The sequence below is a fragment of the Carassius carassius genome, chromosome 34, assembly GCF_963082965.1.
Source record: "Carassius carassius chromosome 34, fCarCar2.1, whole genome shotgun sequence".
Classification (NCBI taxonomy): domain Eukaryota; kingdom Metazoa; phylum Chordata; class Actinopteri; order Cypriniformes; family Cyprinidae; genus Carassius; species Carassius carassius.
Window position 1 is genome coordinate 15247736 of NC_081788.1, and position 6025 is coordinate 15253760.

Below are 6025 nucleotides of genomic sequence, written 5' to 3' on the forward strand. Positions count from 1 at the left end.
GGGAAGTCAGAGAGGAGGGGGAGCTGGGGTTAGTGAGGGGGATCTGACCATCTCCAGGGTAAAGGCAGTGTGGGAAGAGAATGTGCTCCTCCTTGCTGTGTCTTCTCTTTGTGTCCTGCTACGTCTTATATACTGTGGGAATTCTCAAGGAATGAGAGGTGAGAGACACACACTTGATTTTATTCAAGTCATATCATATTGTTCTTTTGATGCATATAACCATATATATATATATATATATATATATATATATATATATATATATATATATATATATATATATATATATATATATATATATATATATATATATATATATTCAGTTAATAATTTTGATATTCAGATCAGCTACAGAACTATATTTGAATAACTAGACTGACCATAAACATAATTCATATGCTTCATCTTGCATACTTGTTGAAATTTGTGACAGACAGCTAGAATGCTTTCTGTTTTGACCAGAATTCAGGCAGTTTTCAATCAATATTTTGAATAATAATAATAAAATAATAATAATAATAATAATAATAAGTCATATATTATTCCATATATGCATTAGGAATTTATTTAATAAGTGTAAAGTATAAAAATATGCTTATACATGTTACATATTATTTTATTATCATTTTTTTATTCAATAAAATCACTGGTTTTGCAAAAAGGTCCTATTGTTAACATTAGTAAATGCATTACCTACCGTGAATTATTAACAATGAGCAATATATGTTTTTAACAATGAGCAATTTAAGTTTATTAATCTTTTTTTTTCGTAGTGCATTAATATGTTAACAAAAACAACTTTTGATTAAACAAATGTATTAATAAATTATTCAACAATACTTCAACAGTATTTCTTAATGTGTTAGTTTCAAAAACACATTAATAATTGATGTTGAAGTATTGTTCATTGTTTGTTCGTTAACTAATGTAATTAACTAATGTTAACAAATGCAACCTTACTGTAAAGTGTTATCAAATTTTCGCAGTATTAATTAAAATAAGCATTGCATGCTGCCTGATTGCCACAGTGTCATAGATGAAAAAAAAGAAGAAAAAAAAAAGGTAATTTAAAAAAACACCACTATATTCTTGAATTTTAATCGCACATCTTAAAACCAGGTACAGGACCCAAAAGCTCTTGGACAAGTAATGATAACATACAAAGCTTCAAGGCCTTCACTCTCATTATTTCCCACTGGAGGGGTGCTGTGATGGCTCGACTGGGACGGTGATGCAGGGAACACCCCCCTGCTGGTTCGGACTGGTGGGGTCAGTCTGAGCTGGGACGGGCCCAGTGGGGAGGTGGTGACAGTCACAGTGGAGGAGGAGTAAGGAAGAAGGGCTCCACCATGGGAGTCGATGTCTGACATGACCCTTCCCAGCATGGCCCCTGCAAGGTCCCCAGAGTCCATCATCAGGCTCTGGACCGGTCGTAATGATTCTCAGTCTTTTTGCCATGAATTCTCTCTTTGTTCATCCACTTTGCTAGTGGACTTTATTGCAGTAGTGCTATGTTTTCTGATGTTGTCTTGATTTTAATGGGCACCAAGCCCATTTGATCAGTATCCAAGCACTGGACCAAGATCATTCCACTTTTTATAATTTTTTTCCAGCTAACAAAAATATGTTATAAGAACATTTTGCTAATGTTCTCAGTGAGTTATGAAAATGTTATTTCAGAATGTTCTCTAACATTCAATGGAAATACTTTTGAATTTTTCTGACGTTCTGTAATGAGTAGCAATATTTAAAAAGCACTAGATGAACATCCAGATAAACATTTCAGAAAAAAAATACAACACTCCATGAATGATGCACAAATATAGTTTTGTGCTAAGGTTTTATAACATTATTAAAGACCTGACAACATTGAACAAACCTTCTATTAACATCACTGGAAGAATGTTTATATATATATATATATATATATATATATATATATATATATATATATATATATATATATATATATATATATATATATATATATATATATATATATATATATATAAATATAACTTTGAGAAAAAGTTGCCAGATAATTCAGAAAATGTTCTGTTAGCTGGGTTAACACATTTTACAATGCTTAAATACATTCTGCAGATTTTCCCTGCATATCAGTGTAACAATGTCATTATGTGAATTATTAATGCTGATGCCAATCATTTCACATTTAAAATCAACAATAGAACTACATTTGACTGAGCAAATAAGAGCTGACACTCAACTAACATCTTTCATAAACAAAATTTTGCATACTTACGGAATACTTGTTGATATCAGTTGGTGCAGCTGTATAAATAGATAAAATTATATTTTCTTTAAGTTTTCAATATCTGGACCATAAACGCTTTTCAAGAACTCATACTTTTTGATAGTTAGGAGAAAAACAGGTTTTCTACTAGATTTAGTTTGTTCTGCTAAGAATTACCTCAACATAATTTAAAATCTAGCTGCAATTAATCATTTGATCAGGTAGTTTAACTTTAACGATTTACACACTTAAAAAAAAAAAAAAAAAGTTCCAAAATGAGATTTTAGAAGAAGAACCTTCCCCAAAGAACCTTTCAGTGTGAAGAATATTTTAAAAATCAAAAGAACTTTTTGTGGAAGGGAAAGGTTCCATGGATGTAAAAGGTTCTTTGTGGAACCATGCATGCCAATAAAGAACCTTATTTTGAAGAGTATACAAAAATCTGCCAAGTACCAGTATGCATATTCTGAATGGTCCTCAGTGCGTCCTGAACATGTGTATTGTGTTGTAGCTCTGTGATGTTTCTCTGGTTTTAAGGTGTGATGTTCAGTCCTGCCCACAAACCTGGAAGAGGAAGCAGGCCAGACCCATTCTTTCTTTTAGCTCTCATTGACACTGAGCGGAAAAAAGATATTGATGGACATGACAGGCGTGCTCTTGTGTAACCTAAGCTTAAACCCCACCTCCTTTACCTTCGACCCATTAACCCCCCTCCCTGTCAGTGATCTGGTCAATCTCAAGGTGTGCTATGATTCTCCATGAACACATCCACCTCGGATTCCCTTCGTCCTCCTCATCTTCCTCTTGACCTTTCTTAGTGACTCTGCTTTTCTCTCCTGCTCTTTCCATACCTTTCTCTTTCTCACTCTGTTTTTTAAAGCAGGGGCCGTCTGGGCTGCTCCCACAAAGCCTCCACTGTGTCACCAGCAGCCTCTCTGCCTGTGTCCCCATCCACTACTGTGGGAGTAGCAGAGCGTGAATCAGAAAGGAGGAGCCACTTATCTCCAGCCTGATAACCCCCCCCCCCCCCAAACCCCGCCCCCCCGCCCCACCTCCCGCTCCCCCCTGCCTCTCAGGCACAAAGGCTGTGCCTCTTACCAGTGCACAATGATGCTGATCTAAAAGGTTACTTTGCTCTGCTCCCCCTCCCCAGCACCATCATCCTCCCCTCCGGTTGCCGACCCCTTCCACCAGCATGCATGAAAAGAAAGTCTAATGGCTGCTTGTTAGCCACTCCAGTGGCTGTACTGATCCGGCTTATCTGCCCCATCGGTTGTACCCGAGATGTCTGCATGAATGTCGGCGAGATTCAGGCCAGGGTCATGTTTTCATTCGCCCAATCGGCCTCAGGGCTGATAAGACAATTTGTCAGAAAGTAATCAGAGAAGGGGGCTTCGGCCATTAAAGTTCACCGTGAGACGGAGACCTCGGAGAGGAGAAATACCACACCTCGTATTTCTCCTCTTGCATTTTGAGTAGGTTACATTGGGTCATGGAGTTCATTTTGGTCATTTAGACAATAAGGTAAAATACCGTATGAAGGTAAAATAGCACATTATTCAAAATGTTTTCTTTACAGTTGTAATGTTCTTTCTAAAGCTTGCTGGATGTGTTCTCTATGCCTCTCCCTCTCACCTCCTTTCTGATCAGTATGCCTCCCCTGTGGTCACTTTCCTTCTCTGGCCGTTAATCCAATCCTGCCAAGTCCCCATAGTCACAGTGGACTTTTGAATTTTCTCTTTAAACCCATGGAGTGTGCTCTTAATCGTTGGTTATTGCTCGCGATCAAATTTGTGGAGAGAGGGCAAGTCTTTAGTGATGTGATTTCGGGCACCCTAACCCAATCTGCTCCCAGAGCCTTTCTTTTACACTCTCCCTTTCATCTTGCCACAAAGCGATGGCATTTTAATTTTGTTTCTCGTGTTACACTTTATTCATTTAGCGGGCTGTTTTTTTCTCGCCTTCCACACAGATCCAGGTTGGTATTGATCACTGGAAATTACATTATTTTCCTCAAAGGAATTGTGGAGAGTATGTTTTTCTTTGAGATTCTTTTAAGGCAGACACGTCTCTGGTTAATCTGGGTTGTGGTGAAGAAAAGACAAGCTGGTAATAACTGTTTATGGATGTGTGAATGCTTCAATATGTGATATTGACTGTGTGCAATGTTGTTTCATGAGCGGTTGTGGTGTACAATAATTTTCAAAAGCAGATTTTCTGGGTGAAAATATTTTATCAGTTGGTTATTATTTAATAGATGCAAACCTTTTTTTTTACACACAGGGGAAGAAAGATCAGGTTTTGCTTGATTATTTGTGCATTTGTTTTTTTTTATTGACAAGTTTGTTTAACAAAAGTCTGTCAAATCCCATTGTTTCATTCAGTAAAATTATTAAAAAGAAGCTTTTTATAAATCGCACGTTTACTATTAAATAATACATGATTACTGACTTTAAAAAAGCTCATAAACATTACTACCAGCTTAGTCATTATTCCCATGCCAGTCAGTCTAATAATTCAATCGTAGGTAAACAGTGATTGATCAGATCTTCCTTCAGCCACATTCCCAAACATGGATGTCTGGCGTATAGCCTGTGGGATCGGGGAGGAGAGACGGGGGCAGAGACGGCATTAACAAGCTTAATGAAACATGTCAGTGTGTTATTTTCCGCCTCCTGCCTTAGTCACAGCGAGTCAAAGCCCTCCCGCCAGGAAAGCCCATTGTCAGGATGCTGGATTAGCTTTAAGTCCCAGGAGTCCTGCTCCTCTTCATCTTCATCCGTCACTGTCAACATCCAAAGAGTTTTCACACACACATGCACAATCATACATTTATTTTTTGACCTTGCTGACATGCATTGCCTCTGCTCTTGCATAACATATTCTCATATACACACGTAGGTGGACATTTTTCCCATTAAGGCCACCAGTGCGTTCTGTCAGGTGGTCAGTGGGTATGCCCTCTGTGGTAGCACCTCTCCGTCCGTAGACATGAATGGAGGGGGCTACAGCCCATGAGGTCAAAGTTCTTGACATAAGTTTTCACACAGTGGGCGCAGGCAGTAATTAACTAGCTGACTGACAGGAGAAGGACGGCAACAGTGAAAGGAGAATGAGCCATCGCATCGCTGCCACTATACAGATAGACAGTTGGAAGGCCTCAGTTCATTTCGCTGTGGACAAGAGGGACCCTCTGGATTTTGACCCTCTGTCATGAATCCGCATCAGTTCAATTTAAAGCATGGCGTGGGTCTCTAGCTCTGTTTGATAAGGAGTTTGGATATAATAACACATTCTCAAGGATGTAAAAAAAAGGATAACACAGACACATGACTAAAATAATTCTTGACTTCATAAACTATGCCCATTTCTTCCGTCTCTATATCAAATTACAACTGAAATTAAGTTTCAGTTCTATATAAAAAAAAATATTAAATGCATAAACATATGAATAGATAAATACATTATGGTGCCAATAAATAAATAAGCTTAACTTTTATGTTCTCTTGGACAATTTAAAACAGTTTTTTTTTTAATGAAAAATTGTAATTAAGAAAAGAAAGTTAATGCACTTGCTGTCTGGTTTTAAGTGTGACACTAGAGTGCAGCCTGTCTATCATCTCTACATCTAACAACCACAGGAGGGGTTGCCTCTTCCTGAGAGGTAACGTAGCACTTTTATAGTTAACATGTTCACCTTTGAAGAATACACTTAAAAGGGGAAAATCAGAGGAATTAAATTGTGCGTCTCCCCCTTGCTTCTGAGGGGGC